This window comes from Dasypus novemcinctus, chromosome 21 (genome assembly GCF_030445035.2).
Source record: "Dasypus novemcinctus isolate mDasNov1 chromosome 21, mDasNov1.1.hap2, whole genome shotgun sequence".
Taxonomy (NCBI): domain Eukaryota; kingdom Metazoa; phylum Chordata; class Mammalia; order Cingulata; family Dasypodidae; genus Dasypus; species Dasypus novemcinctus.
The window spans coordinates 15,835,811-15,860,435 of NC_080693.1; the positions used below are offsets into that span (position 1 = coordinate 15,835,811).

The 24,625-nt window shown below is 42.8% G+C and overlaps 1 protein-coding gene across 4 annotated transcripts in view; it reads left to right on the forward strand.

Moving 5' to 3' along the window:
- SPECC1 (sperm antigen with calponin homology and coiled-coil domains 1) overlaps nt 1–24,625 on the forward strand; it is a 301,574-nt gene that overhangs the window by 33,136 nt on the left and 243,813 nt on the right. Inside the window, exon 1 of one of the 4 annotated variants that reach the window (XM_071210284.1) lies at nt 4,379–4,566. The exons of the other annotated variants lie outside the window; for them this stretch is intronic. The gene's annotated coding sequence lies outside the window, so the exon portion shown is untranslated. Of the gene's footprint in view, nt 1–4,378; nt 4,567–24,625 lie in introns of those variants that run through there. 4 annotated transcript variants of the gene reach the window in all.

Below are 24,625 nucleotides of genomic sequence, written 5' to 3' on the forward strand. Positions count from 1 at the left end.
ACTAGAGTGTCTTATATAAAGAATGTGTGATAGGTGTGTTCATGTAAGAAATATTTATTAAATAAATAATGGGGTTTGCTCTTATGTGCGCTTTTCAATGTAGAGAAGGTTCTTGGAATGTATTAGTCATGTAAAACAAGATCCCATACTCAGAAGTGGGATTGCTAGGTCATCTGGTAGTTCTATACTTAGCTCTCTGAGGAAGTGCCAAACTGCCTTGCAAAATGGCTGAACATTTTGCATTCCCTCCAACAATTAATGAGTATTCCTATTTCTCCACATCCTTTCTGACACTTGTAATTTACTGCTTTTGAAAAAAATAGTAGGCTTTCTAGTAGGTGTGAAATAGTATCTCAATGTGGTTTTGATTTGCGTTTCACTAATGGTGAATGATGTTGAGTATCTTTTCCTTTGCTTTTTGGCCATTTGCTTATCTTCTTTCTAGAAATGTGTGTTAAAGTCTTTTGCTCATTTTAAAAATTGAGTTGCCTTTTTTTTGTTGAGTTGTAGGACTTCTTTGTATAGTCTGGATATTAAACCCTTATTGGATATGTGGTTTCTAAGTATTTTCTCCTATTGAGTAGGTGGTCTTTTTGCTTTTATGATAAAGTTCTTTGATTCATAAAAATTTTTAATTTTGAAGAGGTCTCATTTATCTGTTTTTTCTTTTATTGCTTGTGCTGTGGTAAAGTCTAAAAAATCATTGCCTAACACAAGGTCCTGAAGATGCTTCCCTACATTTTCTTCTAGGAAGTTATAGTCCAGGCTCTTAGATGCAGGTCTTTGAGCCATTTTGAGTTGATATTTATATATGGTGTGGGGTAGAGGTCCACTTTCATTGTTTTCTTGATTTCTTCTTCAGATTGTTGATTACTATTATATAGAAGCACTACTAATGTTTGCATGTTGATCTTGTACCCCACCACTTTGCTGAATTCATTTATTAGTTCCAGTAGCTTTGTTATGGATTTTTCAGTATTGTGCAATCTGCAAAGTTGCACTACTTCCTTTCCAATTTAGATGCCTTTTATTCTCTCTCTTTCCTAATTGCTTTAGCTAGAACTTCCAGGTACAATGTTGAATAACAGTGGTAACAGCAGGCATCCTTGTCGTGTTCCTGATCTTAGAGGGAAACCTTTCTTCAGGCTTTCACTATTATGATATTGGCCGTGGGTTTTTCCATTTATGCCCTTTATCATGTTAATGAAGTTTCCTTCTATTCCTTGTTTTCTAAGTGCTTTTTAATCAAGCGGGGGTGCCAGATTTTGTCAAATGCCTTATCTGCATCAATTGAGGTGATCGTGTGTTTTTTTTCCCCTTAGTTCTGTTAATGTATATTACGTTTATTGATTTTCTTATATTGAATCACCCTTGCATACCTCAGATAGATGCCTTTTGGTCATGGGATATAATTCTTTTGATGTGCTGTTGGATTCAGTTTGCTAGGGTTTTTGTTTTGTTTTGTTTTGTTTTCTATAATGGATATTGATTTGTATTTTTCTTTTCTTGTGGTATCTTTATCTGGCTTTGGTATAAAGGTGATTTTGGCCTCAGAGAATGAGTTAGGGATTTTCCCTCCTCTTAAATTTTTTGGAAGAGTTTGGACATGATAGGTATTAATTCTTGGAATGTTTGGTAAAATTCCCCTTGGAATCCATTTGGTCTAGGGTTTTTCTTTGTTGGGAAGTTTTGATTACTGGTTCAATCTCTTTGTTAGTTATTGATTTGTTGAGAGCTTCTATTTTTTCTTGAATCAGTATAGGTAGTTTGTATGTTTCTAAGAATTTGCTCACTTCATCTAGACTATTCAATTTGTTAGTGTACAGTTCATATTATCCCCTTACAGGCCTTTTTATTTCAGTGGAGTTGGTAGGAATGTCCCTTTTTATATCTGATTTTAGTTAGGTGTGTTCTCTTTTTCTCTTTATCAGTTTGGCTAAAGGTTTGTCGATTTTATTATCTTTTCAAAGAACCAACTTTTGGTTTTGTTCATTCTATTTTTTATTCTCTATTTCATTTATCTCTGCTGTAATCTTTATTTCCTTCCTCACTTTGGGTTTAGTTTGTTCTTTTCCTAGGATCTCCAGTTTTTATGTTAGATCTCTGATTTGAAATCTTTCTTTTTTTTTTTTTTTAAACATAAGCACTAAGACCTATAGATTTCTCTCTCAGCACTGCCTTCACTACATCCCATAAGTTTTGGTGTATTGTGTTTTCATTTTCATTCACCTCAAGATATTCCCTAAAATCCCTCGTGACTTCATCTTTGACCCACTGGTTGTTTAAGAGTATGTTTTAAAATTGCAACGTATTTGTGATTTTCCCATTTTTTTTCTCTGTTATTTATTTCTGGCTTCAGAGATTGATGTTTTGACAGTTTTTTTTTTTTTAGATTTATTTATTTACTTATTTTTCCCCCTTCCCCTCCTCCCACCCTGCTTTTTTTTTTTTTTTTTTTTTCTGTGTTGTCTTCTCATTTCTCTCTCCTCTAGGATTCACTGGAATTCAACCCTGGAGACCCCTGATGTGGAGAGAGGTTCCCTGTCAATTGTACCACCTCAGTTCCTGGTTTCTGCTGTGCTTCACCTTGACTCTCCCCTTGTCTCTCTTTGGATGTGTCATCATCTTGCTGTGTGACTCACTTGCGCGGGCGCTGGCTCACCACACAGACACCCTTTCTCTTCTTCTTTTTCACCAGGGGGCACCAGGGATTGAACCCAGGTCCTCCCATATGGTAGGCAGAAGCTCCATCACTTGAGCCACATCTGCTTTCCGACAGATACTTTTGGGAGGTCTCTAAGTTATCCCCCCTCACTGTTCAGATAACACTTTCTAATGTTTTCCCCTACGTACTGATTTTGGCCCCATTTTTCTGTAATTTATTTGACATGCATTTATTAAGTGCTTGTTCTGTCCTTCGCACCCTGCTGGCTGCTGCAAGAGCAGTGAATAAGAGTTTTTACCCTTGTAGAGCTGATGTTTTGCATGTGGTTTTATCCTGTATCATATCCAGTCTGTACTTTGCTGCATATTTTTCTATTTCTCCTTTTTCTTACCTATTGTGTTTCAGATCCATAAACTATTTTAAATTTGTATCCTTATTTCAAATTACTTTGTTCTCCTTTCTAAGCATACAGTAAGAATTATGGTGTTAATCCTTGTGCGTAAGGACTTAAACCACTTGCTGTAAAAATTTCAGATATAGTGCAAAAATACACTCCTATGAAAGTTCAAATGCAGAAATACAGAGTAAAATATGAAAAGTCCAGCTGTCTCCCAAGAGTCAAACTTGAACCAGCGGGGGAAGCGGACGTGGCTTAACTGGTAGAGGGTCCATCTTCCATATGGAGGGTCCGGGGTTTGATCCCCAGGGCCTCCTGACCCGTGTGGAGCTGGCCCAGGTACAGTGCTGCTGTGCGCAAGGAGTGCCGTGCCCTGCAGGGGCGCCCCCACATAGGGGTGCCCCATGTGCAAGGAGTGCACCCTGCAAGGAGAGCCACTCTGCCCAGAAAAGTGCAGCCCACCCAGGAGTGGCACTGCACACACTAAGAGCTGACTCAGCAAGATGATGCAACGGGAAAGAGACTTAGTTTCCCAGTGCCGCCGCCTAATGCATGCAGACGTAGAAGAACACACAGCAAATGGATACAGAGAGCAGATAATGGGGGGAAGGGGAGAGAAATAAATAAAATAAATCTTTAAAAAACAAAAAACGAACAAACAAAAAACTTGAACCAGTGGGTAAAAATGCCATTTCCTACATTTTTGCTAACATGGTCATCTTTAAAAAAATTAGTTCATAGGATGGGTTTTACAATAGCCTATTGGTTTAATTCATGTTTTTTTGGCACTAGAAAGGTTAAGTGGCTTTTCATATGTTGGTTTAATCATTTGTTTTTTTCCTTTTGTGAATTGATTTTTCATATCTGTTGCTTTTTTTTGTTGTTGAACTGTTTCTTCTTGAGTTAATTTTGGTAATCTGTGTTTTCCTAGAAAATTATCTGTTTTGCCTAGTTTACAAATCCACATATGTAATTATGTCCTTTCTCTTGTTTCTAATTTGGATACCATTTTTTTTTCTTTCTTGATTAGATTTGCCAGAGCTTCCCTCTATCTTATTAGTTCTTTCAAAAGACCAGCTTTTGGTTTTATTGATCTTCAAAACCATTTTTGTTGTTTTCTGTTTTATTAATTCTGTCTTTTTTTTAAAAGTCATTTTTCTTTCTACTTCCTAGGTATTTAGAAAGTACATAGAGGGGAAGGTGGGAAACAGGTTCAAAGGTAGTTGTTGGGAATGTAGTTGTCATTCTCCCCCACCTCCACCATTGCACATACACAGCTCAGAATCAGTTACGAAATAAGAGCCAGGAATCAGACTGAGATTCGATCATCGGCTTTGATAACACTACGGCGGAACTGGAGAATGATGAGATGCTTTGGGAGTTTCAGTAAGAAGCCAGTTAAGAAATGAATCAATTAGTTGCTCCAGAGGCACTCAGGTCCAACCGCCTGCGGGGAGTTAAGCCTTTCTATTTCCTTGCAGACGCAGATCAGAAAGAAAAACAGGTAATTGTCATTCCCTTGTTGGCGGCTGACTGAGCAGGGGCAGCGCCGGGGACCCAGGAGCTGGAGGGGACCCAGGAGCTGGAGGAAAGCACGGCGGGAGGAGAGGAGGCTGGGGTTCCGACTGGGCAGGGCGGCATCGGAGCCCGGGAGGCGAGGGAGGAAGTGCCAGGAAGGGAGAGCTCGAGGGGCTTCGACTTAAGGGTGTCAGAGGGAGGACGGCAGTGGAACGGCTGAACCGGAAGCAGCTGGAGGTCCGAGACGGGAATTTCAGATCCAGGCTGTTGAGGGCAGGAGAGCAGAATGGATGGGCACGTTCCCAAGGATGATGGAATTGGGGGGGAGGGAGGCCGAGTGGTTCTGCAGACTCCCTGGGGGCTCTTGTTCTCTCCCCAGATGAGTTTACCATCTGCTTTGGAATCAGAAGAGTAGCTGCTTTCCGGGCTAATTAAATTCAGATACATGCATGGCCTTACTGTCTCCTCCCCACAGCCCAGGAGGGGAAGGGTATCCTATGGCTCTTTGCAGCAGGGGGTCAGCGCTGGGGTGGAGGACGGAGGGACAGCAGGGCGGGACCGGTCCCCAGGGACAGGAACACCCCATCTCTAGGTGACCTCTCATGGCTCCTTTAAGCATATGACTTCATCGTTTTTTCAAATAATAAGTTTTATTTTTTAGAGAAGTTTTAGGTTTACAGGAGAATCACACAGAAGCTACAATGAGTTTCCATATATCCCGTTCCTCCCCACACAAATTTCCCCCTCTTATTAACATTTTGCATTAATGGAGTACATTTGTTATAGTTGATGAAGTAATTTTGATACCTTATGAGTAACTAAAGCCCATAGTTTACTGTGGGTTTTTACTAATATCTAACGTCATGATCCACCATCAGAAGCACTGTTTTTGTATATTTCTCTCATAGTTAAAAGATACATGTATAAACGGTCCATAATTCAGCCACAGCCTGTGCTTCCAGGTAACTTCTTCTTTGGGCCTCAGTTCCTTTGTAAATAACGTGCTCTCATTCTGGAAGCCAGTTCACCTTTGTCATTCTCTCTGTCTCGATACCATCCGAAGACAAATCCCATAGGCTGCACCTACAATCTGAAATAAATTCACTATCAGTATCCTCCCACGACCAAGCGCAGCACTGAACTCGGCCATGAGCCATCAGGACCTTTATAAATGAAAATATATCAGCATATTCTAACTTGCAAACAAGTCCACAAACTTTTTCCTAGCCTTGCATTTATGGAAAGAGGGCTTGCCTTTTGTGTTTTCATTGGCAGGACACAATTTAGCTCCTTAGAAAGACAGTTTCACTAAACACCCCTGTCCCAGTGTGCTCTCACCCTCTAATTATTTCTCTGGATGTAATTTTGTTCAGTGAAATTTTAGGCTTTGGAACTAAATTAAAAGGTCATTGAAAGATATAATTTGTTTAAACAAGCAGTCAAGTTCATCTTAGTAGAAATGAGTGCTTGTAGGCAGGCTTATAGATATTACAAGGAAATGAAGTATTTCCATACTGCATGGTATGCCATAACTTCAGATTTTGTTTATTATGTAAGTTCATTATGACCTGCTAATCTATCAGATACACTGTTTCTATTTATATCTATTTCCTGGCAAAAAGCATTGGCTAGATGAAACTTAGAAACCCATTTTAGTGGAGTGTGTGGAGGTCCATGGTTGAGCACCTGCTTCACATGTATGAGGTCTGGGTTCAATCTCTGGTATCTTCTTAAAAAAAAAAAAAGTTAGAAACCTATCATAAAGATTTTTGCTCTTTTTTTTTTTTTTTTTTTTTGGCCCCTGGGAGTTGCCCTTTGATCTTGAATTGTAACAGATTCTCCTCAGCACCTCTTCTATCATTCAGGAGACTTGAGGACTCTCACTCTGACAGTCTTTGCGAAAAATTAGTCAAACATCTGTTTGAAACTCGTTCAGAGTCACTTTCATCTTTTTACTTTGCCCTAGCTATTTTTAGGGTTGATAAATTTATTTTCTAAGAGCAAAACAGCACATTTTTCGGCTTTGTTTTTTTGGCTAAGGTTTAGGAAACTCTGTGGAGAGCTGGCGGGTTTCCCACCAAGGCAGTTGTCAACGTAGGCTGCGCAGAGGAGTCACTGATCTTGGCTGGAGCTTGCCTGCCCTGAGACTGCCCAGCCTCGTGCAAGTGAACACCTCAGCATGCCACCTTGCTTGGTCACCTTCCTCTGTCCTTAGAGAATCTGGGGAGAGAGGTTTCATAGCTCCTGCTGAAGAAGGCTTGCCTAGGGCTTAATTATTTCTGCAATTGAGAATGCCTTCCTTGGGTTAAATTGAATGTACTGTTAGCAAAACGCTCTGGGTTGTGGGCTTCTAGTTCTTGGCTGTGTGGCATTAAAAGAATTTAAGGACATGCCCTAGCCTAGGGCAGGCAAGGGAGTGAAGGGTTTATTAAGACACAAGAAAACTGGAAATGAGATGAATACGCAGCCCTGAGACATGGGTTGGGCATGCTACAGGGTTACCATGTGCAGGTGGGGCCCCGGGTTAGGCCTTTTTAAGACCTCCCTCCTCCCCTTCCTGATATTGGGGCGGGGCCCCAGCTCTTTGCTCTTCTGATTGGTTGCTTTACAATCCCCGCCTCTTGGCTCCCAGGGAACCAATGGGAAGGCCTGTTTGGAGTTAGCCGGGGCTTCCCCTTGAAAGAGTTACAAATGGGACCTGTGGCCAGGGTCTCTGCAGGGTCTTTCTGGCTTTGTTCTTAGTAACAGTTTATCCCTCAGGGGTTTCTCAGCGGGGTCTCAGGGTCCCCTTCTCTGCCGGGTCCCAGCTGTGACTTGTCTTCCCTTTTCCCTGTACTAACCCACCTCAGGACTTCCAGCCGTTACAGATAGTCTAATGCTACCAGGATACTTAATTGTTGTTATGCGTCAGTGGAATTTTAAAGATGATACAATTGTTACAATTCATTGTAGAAAGTTAAAAAGCATGTCAAGAAAATGAAAATTTCCCATAGTCCCGCCACCCAGATAACCATTCTTACTATGTAGATTTTTTCCAGTCTTTTTTTCCTATGCCTTCTAAAAGTAAATATGGGCTCTTATTCACTACACCACTTAAAAACTGTGTTTTCCACTTAATGTAGTATCAATATTGTTCCATATCATCAAATAGGTTATAGAATCCCCCTTTTAAATTGAGATATAATTCACTTACCATAAAATTCATACTTTTAAAGTGTACAATGGAGTGATTTTTTATATATATTTTCAAAATTGTGCAACAATCATCACTGTTAAATTCCAGAACATTTCTATCATCCAAAAAAGAAATCCTGGAGCCACTAGCAGTCCCTCTCCATTTGTCCTCCTCCCTCTTTGCCTGACAACCATTAATCCACTTTCCATCTCTATGGATTTGCCTATTTTGTCCATTTCATATAAACAGAATCATGAGAATATGTGACCTTTTGTGTCTGGTTACTTTCATTTAATATAATGTTTTTGGGGTTCATCCATGTTGTAGTATGTATCAATATTTCATTTCTTTTTATGACCGAATAATAATTCAATTGCAAATGATATACCACACTGTGTTTATCCATTCATCAGTTAATGGATGTAGCAGTTTTGATATGGTTATGAATTCCAAAAATAGATATTGAATTATATTTGTAATCTGGTCTGTACCTGGGCGTGATTAAGTTATGATTAGAACTTTGATTGGGCCACATCATTAGATCCAGATGAAAGGCATGGCAAAGGACAGAATTGAGGGTTTTTAATGTTGGAGTTTGATGCTGAAGGCTTAAGCTGGACCCCTGGGAAGTAAGCTGACAGAGGAAACAGAAGCAAGCCCTGGGAAGAGAGTATCTGAGCCAGGAGAAGGACACAGAGAAATAGAGATGGCTCCTCAGACATGGCAGAAACCCCTGGGGAGAGAGAAAGAGCCATTCTCCTGATAGTCTACAGCTGACCTTGTGGAGTGAGGCAAAGCCTAGAGCGCCTCATAGTCTACAGCTGACCTTGTGGAGGAAACAGAGGCTCTGAGCCCAGAGAGGAGAAAGACCTGGGAAGAAAGGAACCCAGGAAGCCTGAACCCTGGCAGATGTCAGCAGCCATCTTGCTCCAACATATGGAAATAGACTTTGGTGAGGGAAGTAACCTATTCTCTCTGGCCTGGTATCTGTAAGCTCCTACTCCAAATAAATACCCTTTATAAAAATGAAGTAATTTCTGTTATTTTGCTTCAGCACCCCTTTGGCTGACTAATACGATGGACATTTGAGTTTTTCCACTTTTTAGCTATTATGAACAATGCTGCTATGAACATTCATTTACAAGTTTTTGTTTGAACTTCTGTTTTTTTTTTTTTTTTTTTTTTTTTAAAGATTTATTTATTTATTTTTAATTTCCCCCCCTCCCCTGGTTGTCTGTTCTTGGTGTCTATTTGCTGCGTCTTGTTTCTTTGTCCGCTTCTGTTGTCGTCAGCGGCACGGGAAGTGTGGGCGGCGCCATTCTTGGGCAGGCTGCACCCTCTTTTCACGCTGGGTGGCTTTCCTCACGGGCGCACTCCTTGCGCGTGGGGCTCCCCCACGCGGGGGACACCCTTGCGTGGCACGGCACTCCTTGCGCGCATCAGCGCTGCGCATGGCCAGCTCCACACGGGTCAAGGAGGCCCGGGGTTTGAACCGCGGACCTCCCATATGGTAGACGGACGCCCTAACCACTGGGCCAAAGTCCGTTTCCCTGAACTTCTGTTTTTATTTTATTTATTTCTCCCTGCGCCACCCCCCCCCCGGCTGTCTCCTCTCTGTGTCCATTCGCTGTGTGTTCTTCTGTGACCGCTTCTGTCCTTATCAGAGGCACCGGGAATCTGTGTTTCTTTTTGTTGGATCAGCTCTCTGTGTGTGTGGCGCCATTCCTGGGCAGGCTGCACTTTCTTTCGCGCTGGGCGGCTCTCCTTATGGGACGCACTCCTTGCGCATGGGGCTCCCCTACGCGGGGGACACCCCTGCGTGGCACAGCACTCCTTGCGCGCATCAGCACTGTGTGTGGGCCAGCTCCACATGGGTCAAGGAGGCCCGGGGTTTGAACCGCGAACCTCCCATGTGGTAGGTTAACATTCTATCCATTGGGCCAAGACTGCTTCCCAAACTTCTGTTTTTAAATCTTTTGGGAATACACCTAGGAACTACTGTGTGATATGATAACTCTGTGTTTAACTTTTTGAGAAACTGTCACAGAGTTTCATAGTTGCTACACCATTTTACCTTTCTGTGAGCAAAGTATGAGGGTTCCAGTTTCTCCACGTGGTGGTCAGCTCTTGTTATTATCTATCTTATTGATTATAGCCATCCTTAGTAGGTGTGAAATGCTATCTCATTGTGGTTTTGATTTGCTTTTCTCTAATGACAGTGATGTTGAGCATCTTTTCATATGCGTATTTGACCATTTGTATATCTTTTTTGAAGAAATGTCTATTCAGATTGTCCATTTTTAAAGTGGGCTATTTGTCTTTTTAGTTATTGAGTTGCAAGAGTTCTTTTAAAAAAAAAAAATTATTTATTTCTCTCCCCTCTGCCCCCTCCCCGGTTGTCTGTTCTCTGTGTCTATTTGCTGCGTCTTCTTTGTCCGCTTCTGTTGTTGTCAGCTGCACGGGAATCTGTGTTTCTTTTTGTTGTGTCATTTGTTGTGTCAGCTCTCCGTGTGTGCGGCGCCATTCCTGGGCAGGCTGTACTTCCTTTTGCGCTGGGCGGCTCTCCTTACGGGGTGCACTCCTTGCGCGTGGGGCTCCCCTACACGGGGGACACCCCTGCGTGGCAGGGCACTCCTTGCGCGCATCAGCACTGCGCATGGGCCAGCTCCACACGGGTCAGGGAGGCCCAGTGTTTGAACCACGGACCTCCCATGTGGTAGACGGACGCCCTAGCCACTGGGCCAAGTCCGCCACCTGCAAGAGTTCTTTATGACTTCCGGATACTAGCTCTTTATTGGATACATGACTTGCAAGTATTTTCTCTCATTCTATAGGTTGTCTTTTCATTTTCTTGATGGTATCCTCTGAAGCCCAAATGTTTTTATTTCATTTTTATAAAGTTGCATCTGTCTTTTCTTTAGTTGTTAGTGCTTTTGGTATCATATCTAAGAAATCACTGCATAATGCAGGGTCACAAAGTTGTACCCCTGTGTTTTCTTCTACGAGTTTAATGGGTTTATCTCTTACATTCTGAGGTAATTTTTGCATATGATGTTAAGTAGAGGTCCATCTTTATCCACTTATTCTAGCACCACTTGTTGAAAAGACTGTTCTTTCCTCCACTGCGTTGTCTTGGCATCCCTTTTGAAATCAATTGATGGGAAATGTATGGGCTTATTTCTGAACTCTCAACTTGGTTCCTTTGACTTAAGTTGCTATTCTTTTACAATACCACACTGTCTTGATTACCATGGCTTTGTAATATGTTTTAAAATTGGGAAGGGTAAGTTCTCCAACTTTGTTCTCTTTCAGAATTGTTTTAGTTAGTCTAAGTCCCTAGCAGTTCCATGTGGATTTGAGGATGTTTGTCCATTTCTGCAAAGCAGGATGTCTTTCCCCTTATTTAGAGCCTATTTAATTTCTTTCAGCAACTTTTTATAGTTTTCAGTATAAAAAGTCTTTAAACTCCTTGGTTAACTTTTTTCCTAAGTGCTTTATTCTTTTGGAGTCTATTGTAAATGGAACTGAGTTCTTAATGTAATATTCAGATTGTTCATTGTTGTGTATAGAAATACAATTGGTTTTTGTGTATTTGTCTTCTATTCTGTGACCTTGCTGAACTCATTTAGTAGTGCTAATAGTTCTCTGATGGATTCCCTAAAATTTTCTACATAAAAAATGATATAATCTGCTAATAGAGTTAGTTTTACTTCTTTCTTACCAATCTGGATTCCCTTTTTTTTGGGGGGGGTACTGGGCATTGAACCCTGGACCTCCTACATGGGAAGCAGATACTCAACCACTGAGCTACACCCACTCCCTGGATGCTCTGTCTTTTTCTTGTCTAGTTGTCCTGGCTTGAGCCTTTAGTACAATGTTGAATATACGTGATGATAGCAGAAACATCCTTTCTTGTTCCCATTCTTAAAGGAAAGCTTTCTGTTTTTTACCATTAAGTATGATAGTTTCTCAGAGATGACCTTTATCAACTTGAGGAAAGTTCCTTCTATGCCTAGTTTGTTGAGTGTTACATTCATGATTCATGTATTGGATTTTGTCACATGCTTTTCCTGCATTTATTGAGATGGTCATTTGATTTTGTCCTTTATTCTTGTTTTTTGTTTGCTTGTTTGTTTGTTTTTCAGAAAGTACCAAAGATTGAACCCAGGACCTTGTACAAGGGAAGCAGGCGCTCAACCCCTGAGCTACATGTGCCCTCCAGTGAAAACTGGTTTTATTGTTTGTTTTATTTGTTTTTTAGGAGGTATCGGGGATTGAACTCAGGATCTCATACGTGGGAAGCAGGTGCTCAACCACTTGAGCTACATTTGTTCCCCTCTTTATTCTATTGTGGTATATTACATTGATTTTTGTAGGTTGAGTTAACCTTGAGTTCCAGGAATAAATCTCACTTGGTCATGGTGTTTAGTTCTTTTTATATGTTGCTGGATTTGGTTTGGTAGTATTTTGTTGAGGATTTTTAAATTGATATTCATAAAGGATATTGGTAGAGTTTTACTTTTAATGAATGCATAATAGGTAATTATGTGGATACACCGTAATCTAATCAATTTTTTTTGCTAGACATTTGGTTATTTCCTTGTACTGTCATTGTTGTTGTTATAATCAAGGACAAGCTAAGCACTCTTGTACCTACAGCTTTGTATTCAGTAATGATTATTTTCATGTGATACATTCCTAAGGGTAGTATTACCAAATCAAAGGTTATGCACAGATATTTGTCTCATTTTGCCACTGGCATTTGCTTTTTGTTTATAGTGTTTTATTTATTATTTATTTGCAGAAGCTTTAAATTTTCAAGTAGTTGAATCTGTTTTTTCTCCCCCCCCCCCCCCGCCCAGTTATCTGCTTTCTGTGTCCATTCCCTGTGTGTTCTTCTGTGACTGCTTCTATCCTTATTAGCGGCACGGGAATCTGTGTTTCTTTTTGTTGCGTCATCTTGCTGTGTCAGCTCTCCGTGTGTGCAGCACAATTCCTGGGCAGGCTGCACTTTCTTTTGCACTGGGCAGCTCTCCTTACGGGGCGTACTCCTTGCATGTAGGGCTCCCCTACGCGGGGGACACCCCTGCGTGGCACGGCACTCCTTGCGCTCATCTGCATTGTGCGTGGGCCAGCTCCACACGGGTCAAGGAGGCCTGGGGTTTGAAACGCGGACCTCCCATGTAGTAGATGGACGCCCTATCCATTGGGCCAAGTCCGCTTCCCTGTTTCTTCTTACTATATTCCTTTTTTTCAAGAATTATTTTTAAAATTTATTTCAACCCCCCTTTGCCCTTCGTTGTTTGTGCTTGCTGTCTGCTCTGCATCCATTTGTTGTCTGCTTTGTTCATTGTCTGCTCATCTTTAGGAGGCACTAGGAACCGAACTTGGGCCCTTTCGTGTGGTAGGCGGGTGCCCAACTGCTTGAGCCACCTCTCCCTCCCTATGTGTTCCTTTTGTGTCCTTTATGTATGAGGCATGTGACCTCAGAGAGGCCTTTTGTAACTCATTCAGATATATAATCTTCCATAGTTTCTTCTAGCTCTTATATTGCTTATTTTTTACTCCATTTAAATCTTTATTCCATCAGGGTTCATTTGGGTACATGGTGTGAGTCAGGCAGGAGTTTATATATATTTGTAGATGATTACTCAGTTTTTCCAATACTATTTTAAAAAACGATCCATTCTTTTTCTTCAGATTAAAAAATGCCATCTATGTCATAATCTAAATTCATATTTTTGGGCTTCGTTATGACCCATTGATCTTCTTTCTATTCTTAAACCATACAGCTATAATTATTTTACTTTCTGCTCTATTTTAATATTTGATAGCACATATCCCTTTTATTTTTATTTTTCAAGAATTTTTCCTAAAGAGAATAATTAATTATTCTATCAGATAAAACTTTAGGATAATTTTATCAATAATTTTCTTGGGAAGTGGATTTGGTCCAACTGATAGAGCATCCTCCTACCACATGGGAGGCCCAGGGTTCAAACCCCGGGCCTCCTGACCCGTGTGGAGCTGGCCCACGTGCAGTGCTGATCTACGCAAGGAGTGCTGTGCCATGCAGGGGTGTCCCCCACTCAGGGGAGCCCCATGCACAAGGAGTGTGCCCGGTAAGGAGAGCTGCCCTATGTGAAAGAGTGCAGCCTGCCCAGGAGTGGCACTGTACACACGGAGAGCTGACACAACAAGATGATGCAACTAAAGAGACAGATTCCCGGTGCTGCTGATAAGAATACAAGCAGACACAGAAGAACACACAGAGAATGGATACAGAAAGCAGACAACTGGGTGGGGGAGAGAAATAAATAAAAAATAAATCTTAAAAAAATTTTTTTTTTCTTTTACACTTCTAATTGTATAGAGATTTTCATTGGAATTGCAATACATTTATGAAATTACTTTTGGAGAATGAATATCTAGAAGAAATGATTTTTTTCATTTGTTCCTCTTTTTTTGTTATTCAGTAAAAGGCAGATTTTTTTGGGGGGCAACTGAAATTTTCTTACCAGATTTATATATAGGTATTTTATTTATATATACTTTACTGTTGTAGGTAGGGTTTTTTAGCATGTGGTAACTTAATTGTATTATTTTTATTACACAATTTAGTACATACTCATTTTAGAAAGGTTAGAAGATACAATGTGCATTTAAAGAATAAATCACCCACAATCCTAGAGAGACCCACAGGTCACATTTTGTGTCTATCCTTCTATGAGCAGATTTATAATCGAATTGGGGAAGTAAGACCTGATCACATGAAAAGCTTGCTACTCCAAAGCACAAGTGGATGACTAGCTTGTACTTTTTGTCTGCTCGACCTTTTTTTTTTTTTTTTTGCTTTTGGGAACTGCTTTCCTCCTACTTCCCCCTCCCCTGCCACCAGACGCATCCCCCTGGAGTTCCTTCCCAAGGATGGTCTCCCTTCTTCTGAGGTCCTGGGTGCTCCAGTCCTGGAGCTGCTGGGAAACGCTTTCCCATCCTGAGAACCTTTGCGTTTGAATGAAGCTGACTGAGGAAAGCAGATTCTCCGAGAGCAAGTGTAGTTCAGTGGTTGAGCGCCTGCTTCCTACGTATGAGGTCCTGGGTTCAATCATGGGTACCTCCTTAAAAAGCAAAACAATAGAACAGAGTCCTGAGGACACCCTTTGGACCTGGAGGTCTAAGTGGCTTAAAGCCAGCTTGAATTCACCCCGAGGCTTTCCAGTTAGTTGAGACAATACATTCATGATTTTGGGCGCCTTTGAGTTGGATTTCTGCCACTTGCAAACAACATCCTCTGTTTATGCCTGGTACCCTGTGCTGGGGGAACACCTGGCTGAGGTGGGTCCCTGTGTGCTCCTGACCTCCAGGAGGGCAGAGATTTCCCAGCGAGGGCAGATCCAACGCATTGTGTTTCTTGCCTTCTTTAAGGCAATGGGGAGGGCCCCCGAGACAGCAGCCTTTTTGCAAGGTGGGACACAGTTGTAACACCCCTGGCAGGGGAAGGCAAGCTCCAAACTGCCTGACCACAGCTCCTGACTGTGCTCGGTCCATTAGAATGGCAGGCTCTGGGGACAGGGGTGGAGTTTTTGAGCATGGAGGGCTGCTTTGCTACTGAAGCGCTGCAAACGCCTATCACCTGCTGCATAAGCACTCCCTGCCTTATAAGAGCTGGTAGGGGGCTTTTTATAGGACTCTTATCCCGTAAAATAGCAATTAAAATCCAGGCCATGTAAAATGTTAAAAGTTAGTGGATCTGGATATCTTGGGGGGAAGGGGGTGGGCTGGGAAAGAGGGGGATTGATACGTGGGAGTTCTTGGTTTGGATTATGTCTTATTTTTGCAACAGTCCTGTTAAATTTGAAATTATTTCAAGATAAAAAGCTGTGTGCAACCTGCTCACAAATGTTCAGAAAATAGAGGCTAGACTGGTAGGATAGATAGAATGATGTGGCAAAGGTAGCAGAATGTTAAAATTGGTGGATATGGTAGGTAGGTGGTTGGAGGTATGTTGGAGTTCTCTGCATGGGGCTTGGATTATTTTGCCATGTCCTGTAAGTTTGAAATTATTTTCAAATAAAAAGTGTTTTTTTTTTTTAAGTTTGGGAAAAAAAAAAAATCCAGCCTCTAGCAGCAGGTAAGCATAGCCCGGCCCTGGGGGTTAGAGTTTCTTGGTGAGCGTAGCTGTAACACTCGTACTTATTTACCACCACACTCTTGCGTCTGCTTTTCTGTACGTTGTATTTGTCCCTTGTGTTGTGGTTGGGGCTGGCAGAGCACCTAGAGTAGCAGAAGGTGTGGCCCTCGGGTATTGCCAAGGTCCTCTTACAGTTCTGGAACTCTCTGAAATCAAAACTGGGCCCGAAAATATTTATTTAGAATGAAAAAAGCGATTGCAACCAATGACTAGAGCCCTGGAGATTCAGATGCCTACTTCTGAGATCCTTTTAGTCAGTTCTCCAGAACCGCCTTCCCTGGGGCCATGGCAGGTGAGGGGCCTGGAAACTTCAGGGCAAATGCACCCCTGAAGAGCAGAAGGGGTTTAAAAAAAAGAAAATTAATTACAGAGGGGATCTTTAAAATGATAATTTTTGGGGGATATTTTTATTTTGATAGTTTACATTTTGAAGAGGTACAAATTCAGGGCACCCAGTAGGATAGGAATATGGTTTTGCACTTTGTGCATGCACGTGCATGTTCGTGTGTGCGCTGCATGAATATGCATGTATGCACGTGCCCGTGTGTACATATATGTGTGCGCATTTGAGTATGCACTGTGTGAATGCACGTATATGCATGTGCACGTGTGTATATGTGTGTGCACATGCTTTGTGTGCATGTGGGCGTATGCTCGTTTATGTGTGTGTACATGTGTGGCTTTGTGTGTGCACACGCACGTGTGAGAGAGAGCCCGTCAGACGCTCTGGCAAGCGGAGCCCACCTGCTTCCTGAGCGCAGCGTGCGTTGCTCAGGCGCTGGCCGCTGGTGTGGAGCGTGGTTTTCCTCCCAGGCCAGGACCAAACCCCAGAAGAGCGGGCGGACTTGCTGACGGGGCGAGTCCCAGAAGCGGGAAAGCTGGTGCAGTAAGTGCAGAGTTGGTTTTGCGTAAGGTGGGCACGGGGGAAGGGGTCGCGTCTAACAGACCCGGTTCGTCCTGACTTCTTCCTTTCCTGGTGAGTGCACTGGATAAATTACTGCCCCGTGCATGTGTTTGTGGGCTAAAAATAGATTCGAAACCCATTTTCTGGCACCTTGGGAAAAAACCCAAGTCTCTCTCACCCGTTGTCAATGGTTTCTTCGTCTTGCAAAGTAAGGATAATTAAAACTGGCTTCAAGGCAAGGTACAGAGTTCTTTTGGAAAAGAAACTGTCCCGGGCACTAACTGTGTGGAGGTCTAATTTCACAATCAAGGGGACCGGGCCGCCCCTGTGCTAACATCCGTCAAGTGGGGGCGGCCCAGCTGCTGCGGAGAGGCCCACCCGCTTCCTGTTCTCAGCACGGAAGGCTCTAGAGCTGCTCTGCGGGACGCTGGGCGTCCTGGACTTGCAGAGGGCCTGACGGCCACCCAGCGGGCCAGCAGCGGGGCCGCGCCTCCCGCCTGCGTCTGAAACGATGCTCCGGAGGCCCCGACGGCGGAATTGCAAAGCAACACTATGACCAAGAGAGAGGCTCTCCTAGGGAGTTCCTTTTATTATAGGGTTTCTGTTTAGGTTTCTCCCCAAAGGGCTCCAGATTCTTAGAAATGTCTCTACACACTCTGTTTCCTGGAAATTAAGTTTTCGGTGTGTCTTTCCTATTTCCACCGAGTCTGGTTTCTTTTAGAGTTAAATGTTTAGCTCAGGAATGCAGGAGTTCATGTTTTAAGTTGGTTCAAGAAACGTGAGCTCCCCCCCCCCAATTAGGACACAAAGGTGAAAGCTCATCCGCTGCTTGTACTGAGGGACTCACCGGTATGGCTCAGGCAGGGACGCTCATCTGCTCCTTTACAGCTCACTCTAGTCTATATAGGATCTCCCTCTTTTAACCACTTTCTAGTGTACAGTTTAGGGGTATTAATTACATTCATGATATTGAGCTATCACCCCACTATCCATTACCCAAAACTTTTCATCATTTCAGATAGAATCTATACCCATAAGCGCTAACTCCCCCTTCTGCCTAGCCCCTCTCCCCCCTCCCCCCCCAGTAATCTTTAATCTACTCTCTGTCTCTATGAATTTGCTTCTTCTAGGAATTTCATATAAGCAATATCACATACTATTTGTCTTTTTGTGTCTGGCTTATTTCACTTCAGGGTTCATCCATGTTGTAGCATGGATCAGACCTTCACTCCCTTTTATGGCTGAATGGAATGATACTCCGTTGTGTGTGCATTCCATATTTTATTTTATTTTGTTTCTTTCCTCCCCCCCCCCCCCCCCCCCGCTGTCTGCTCTCTGTGTCCATTCACTGTGTGTTCTTCTGTGACAGCTTCTATCCTTATCAGCGGCACGGGAATCTGTGTTTCTTTTGGTTGCGTCATCTTGTGTCATTTCTCCATGTGTGCGGCGCCATTCCTGGGCAGGCTGCACTTTCTTTTGCGCTGGGCAGCTCTCCTTACGGGGTGCACTCCTTGCGTGTGAGGCTCCCCTATGCGGGGGACACCCCTGCATGGCATGGCACTCCCTGCACACATCAGCACTGCGCATGGGCCAGCTGCACACGGGTCAAGGAGGCCCGGGGTTTGAACCACGGACCTCCCATGTGGTAGACGGACGCCCTAACCACTGGGCCAAGTCCGCTGCCTCCACGTTGTATTTATCCACTCATCTCTTGATGGACACGTGGGTTGCTTCCACATTTTGGCTCTTGTGGATAATGCCGCTGTGAACCTTGGTGTACAGATACCCGAGTCCCTGCTTTCGATTCCTTTGGTAAAAATAACATTGTTGAATGCTGACAGCATGGTAGGTCCAACATTCAAGGTCTTTACAAGTGTTATTTCTCATGCTAGTCCTCTGAGGTGGCTACACTTATGGTCTTCATTTTATAGGTGAGGAAACTGAGGCACAGAGAAGTTCTGTTACGTGGTCCCTGTCAGAAGGTTGGTGGCGGGGTACAGCAGGACTGGAACTCAGGTTTCTCTCAGCCCATGCTCTGGATATAACGTTTCAGTCAGTTTGGAAATTAGAGAAGATTGTGACTCAGCCCCATACCCTAAAACAACTGTTAACACTTCTGCATTTCATTCTGCTTATACTACTAGGTGCTATAGTTTAAGGATTATTTCTTACTGCATAGCTTCGTAATTGTTTTTAATGATGTGTGAAGTGCTTGTTCAATAAATTAATCCCCGTCCTTGAAAATTAGGTGGCTTTCCACTTTTTGACTACTATAAATAGTACCTCAGTAAATAGCCTTGTCTGTGTACCTTTTCTCATGTTTTTAGATGATATCTGTAGAATAGATTCTCAGAAATGGGCTTACTGGGTAAAAGGGGCATGAACATTTAAATGGTGCTTGGTCTGTATTGCTAAATTACTTTCTATCCACTCTGTGTGGGGGAACACCAGTTTTATTTTGTTCATTCCACCAATGAACACATGAGAAAAATAAGCAAGACAGAAACCCTTTTAAAAGATTTTTTGCATCTTTTAATATGATCAGGGGAGCAGATGTGGCTCAAGTAGTTGAGCACCTGCTTCCCACTTTGAAGGTCTCGGTACCTCCTAATAAATGAAGAAACCAGCCCAGGGGAGCTGATGTGGCTCAGTGGGTGAGCACTGACTTACGCATACAAGGTCCCAGGTTCAATCCCTGGCCTTGATACTTAAAAAGAAAAAAGAAAAAAAAGTTAATCTGGTCATTTTTAACTTTTTATTTTTTTTATTTTTTTACTCTTTTGCTCATTTATTCAGTTATTAATGCTTTTTCTTGCTAACTTGTATGGGTTTTTAATAGGATTTATTTGCCATATTTTTGCCAGCTCTTTTTCCAGTCTATTGCTTGCCTTTTTGAAAATGAGCTTTAAAAACCACAGTCCTCCCCCTCCCCCCCTTTTTTAGGAGATACTGGGGATTGAACCCAGGACCTCATACATGGGAAGCAGGTGCTCATCCACTGAGCTACAGCCACTCCCCAATGAGAGTTGTTTTTCCATTTGTTTTGTTTTTAGAATGTATCATAGATAGAACCCAGGACCTCGTATATGGGAAGCAGGTGCTCAGCCACTTGAACTACATCTGCTCCCCACAGCAGTCACTTTTTTACATAGTAAAATCTGTCAAAATCTTACTAGATTTAGCTTAGAGATTTATTATCCTCTTTTAGTAGATTTATTTTTTTCTGTTTTTTTTTTTACTTAGTTAACAACGTGAAAAGTGGATTTAAGCTGGCTTTAAGAAAAGAATACTAACCAGTTACTCCCGTATTATTTACGAGCAATCCTTATGCTCTTCAACATTTTATAATTTCATCTTTATTATACCTTCAACTTTTCTATATAATATTATTTCTCTGGATTATCTGTCTTATTTATAGGAGCTATCTATTTTTGTGCCATTCTCACATTGTGTTAATTTTTGTTGCTTAAATAAATTGCTTTAGTAATATGTAGGGAGACTGGGTTGTGGAGAAATAATGAGTCAAAATAGAGTATCGGTTAATAGCGTGGGCTCTGGAGGCAGACAGCTCAGTCTTAATCTCCCTGTCTTTGTCTCATTATCTGCAGAAGAGGAATAATAAAAGTGTATTTCATAAGGTTATTGGGCTAAGAAAATAAAGGCTAAATATTTTTTTTATAAAAGCACTGGAAAAGTATTAGATATATATAATACATAGAGCATATATGCACATATATGTCCTATATGCATGTAAATATGCCATATATATATGCACATAAAATTTATATAAAGTCAAATGTGTCATTCTTTCCCTTAATGTCTTGAGATGGGGAAGGTTGTCATAAAGGGGGAAAAATGCACATTTGCCTCTGTAATACATTTTTTTATTCAGATTCTGGGAACCAAACCTGGGACCTCATGTGTGGGAAGCTGGTGCTCAACCACTGAACTGCATTGGCTTCCCTTAGTTGTTTTGTGTGTGTGTGTTTGTTGTTTGTTTTGTTTTGTTTTCTTTTTTTCAGGAGGCACCAGGAGCTGAACCTGGGACCTCCTATGTGGGAGGCGGGCACTCAACCGCTTGAGCCACATCCACTCCCCCTATCATACATTTTAAAAGTTTGTATATTCAAGGACAGACACGTGACAGAGAGAAATACATGAAGCACGCATATCACAAAAGATTTCCTATCCACAGTAAATGAAGAATTCCTACAAATCAGTTAGAAAATGACAGGACGGAAAAATGCACCAAGGGTGTAAACAGGCGATTTGCAGAAGAAGAAATACAGGTGGCCGATAAGCGCCTAATGTTGGGCTTCAGTGGTGATCGTGGAAATGCAAATGCAGGTACTAACTGTGGGCAGTTGGATTCTGTGACCTTGACCTGCGTTCCTGTGGCTGTGAACCCATGGGAAGTAGGACTTTCTGAAGATGCTCTTCTTGGAGAAGCTGTGGCAGACTGAACCAGGGTGGGCCTCGATCCGGGTTATCGACCTTACGCAGAGGACCGGGGCGTCGCAAGAGCAGGGAGGACCTCGCCGAGTGACGAGGCAGCGGGACAAGCCAAGCAGCCCCAGGATTGCCGGCAGCCATTGCCGGAACGCTGCAGTCTTTGGAGGAAAGAGCGAGCCTTGCTGATATTTAGGTTTTGGACTTGCTCAAGCTCCAAAACCAAGAGCCAATACGTTCTTCTTGTGAAGCCAAAACCAATTTGCGGTATTTGTCCCAGCAGCTCTGGCAAACTAAGACAGTTTTTAGTCCTGGAAAGTGTGGTGCTGCTGGGACAAATACCTAAAAAGGTGGAAGTGGCCTTGAAATTGGGTCATGGTGAGGCTGGAGTATTTCTGGGTGCTTGGTAGAAAAAGCCTAGATGGCTCTGAAGAGACTGTCGTTAGATATCTGGACGTTAAAGGTGCTTCCAGTGAGGCCCTAGAAGGAAATGATGAATGTGTCACTAGAAACTAGGGGAGAGGCGGGCCTCGTTATAAAGTGGCCCAGGGCTTAGTGAAATGGGTTCTGATGTCGGAAGGAAGGCAGATCTTGCAGGCGATGAATGTGGATGGCTAGCCGAGGAGATGCCCATGCTATGAGCAAGGTGCAGCCTGCCTTCTCCTTTCAGCTTATAGGGAAACGAGAGGAAAGGGATAAGCTGAGAGCTGAGCTCTTACACGCAGGAACCAGCAACTGATAATGGGGAAAATCCGTACTCTGGGGCTTGGGCCAGAGGTGGCTCCGTCAGGGTCCTCCCTGAGAACGTGGCTCCGAATGAGGCTGCAATGGAGCAACGCTTTGCTAGGGAGGTGTGGCGTGCGTGGGCGCAGCCAGCCGTTTCAGGGGATGTCAGGGTGGGGATCTGTGGAAAGTGGTTTTGTCTGATGGCTTGGACTTCCTTGTCCTACACACAAAGGTTCTTGAGGATTTTGTGGGAGCTGAAGCACGGCCAGCCTGGACTGAAAGGGACAGAGAAAGGAAGAATTGAAAGAAGAATGACTTCACGGCAGCCGAGGAAGACGTCTCCTCAGCCCAAGACAGAGGGCAGAAGGCTAGGAGGGGCGGGGCCTGCCCCTTGCGTTCCAGAAGGACGTGGCTTCTGCGCCAGTGCTTGGAAGGATGGGACATCCTGCTCTACCAGGCCCATCAGGCCCAGAGGGCAAACCCCCATCTATAGATGACCCTCTCAGACTTGGCGATCTCGTAGATACTTTTCCCTTCTGGGTTTCAGATTGCTTGGGACTCATGACTCCTGTTTTCTTTCCAATTTCTCCCTTCTGGGATGGGAATGTCTACCCCATGCCTGCCCCACTACCCTCATTCCTGCCCCACGATTGTATTTTGGGAGCAGATAACTTGTTTTCTAAATTTCCCAGGTCCACAGAGAGGAATCCAGCCCCAGCGTGGACCACTTCCATGACTGATCAGGAGGTACCAGGGATTGAACCTGGGACCTTGTACATGCAAAGCGGGCACGCAGCCCCTGAGCTACACCCGCTCCCCTCCTGTGACTGATTCTGATGAGCCTTTGTACTTAGAGCTATTGCTGAAATGGCTTAAGGCTTTGGGGATGTTGTGATGGGGTGAAGGTACTTTGTATGTGGGATGAATGTCTTTTTTTTCCTGTATTTAAAGTTTTCAAAATGGGAAGTTTTAATTATACAATTATTACTTTCATGCTCAATCTTAGGGAAAAATGAAACAAAAGAGGACATATAGATGAGAAATGTATAAAAAAATTAAAATGATAATAATCACTTGGAGGGCCACCTAAAAATCACTTCTATTAGCATTTTAATGGATATCATTCCAGAATTTTTTGTCATATTCCTTTAGAAATGTGGAATCATTTTGGACAGACTTTATTTTTTTATTTTTTTAAAGATTTATTTTTTTTATTTCTCTCTCCCTCCCTCTCCCCCAGTTGTCTGCTCTCTGTGTCCGTTCACTGTGTGTTTGTCTGTGATCACTTCTATCCCTATCAGTGGCACCGGGAATCTGTGTTTCTTTTTGTTGCATCATCTTGTTGTGTCAGCTCTCTGTGTGTGTGGCACCATTCCTAGGCAGGCTGTACTTTCTTTCGCGCTGGGCGCACTCCTTGCGCGTGGGGCTCCCCTACGCGGGGACACCCCTGCGTGGCAGGGCACTGCTTGCGCGCATCAGCACTGCGCATGGGCCAGCTCCACACGGGTCAAGGAGGCCCGGGGTTTGAACCGCTGACCTTCCTTGTGGTAGGTGGACGCCCTATCCATTGGGCCAAGTCCGCGTCTCGGGACAGACTTTTTAAACCTAATAACATATTGCAAATATCTGCTCATATTAACAAAGATCTGTATTGTAGTTCAATGTAATCCATTATGCACCAATTTTTAAAACCAATTCCCTTAAAAAAATATTTATATCAGTGTTACAAGTTAAAACACAAGATAATAGCTACCATAACAATAGATGTGCTTTGGTCAGTGGTTACACTCCCCTTCCAATCTTGAGGAAATAAGTGTCATTTTGGGGTCCAAAGGGCACACTGATAGGTTGAATTATGGACCCCAGCAAACATGTTTTTACTTTTAATCCACATTCCTTTGGGTGTGAACGCATTTCAAATAGGACCTTTTAAAGATGTTATTTTTAGTTAGATTGTGGCACACTGAGCCAGCCTGGACCTTAATCGAGATTACTGGAGGTCTTATAAAGAGAACACAGGGGACACAGAAGTGAAAACGGGAGGACATTGCCCTAGGATGGGAGGCGATGGTACAAGCCGAGAGTGGCCATCAGCCAGCCCCGGAACGTTGCGTTCCTTGGGGAGAACACAAGCCTTGCCCATGTCTTCATCTTGGACTCTTTCTGGCTTCAGAACAGTGAGCCAATAAATTTCTGTTGTTAAGCCAAAACCAGCTTTGTGGTATTTGCAATAGCTGCTCTGGCAAACTGAGACACTAATGAAATACCATTTTCCTTTTAACTTGTTGGCCCAGCATTGAAACATAAATAATGTCCAGCATCAAAGGGAAAATTTGGAAATGGGCATTGGCAGTCACAACTCATAGAAACAAAAATCATTCAAAGTCTTTTTGAGTGGCAAGGTTATGGAGTTTCTCAAGTTCCAAATATACATGCCTTTAATATGTCTTAGAAAAATACTGTACATGTTCTCAGATAGCCATATCCAAGCCAATCCTGTTTATGTAAAACACCTTTATGTTTTAAAGAAACCCAGACAATGTATTTTTATTTGTATGTCTATAAAAACCATTTTTTAAAGTCCCAGATATATAATATCA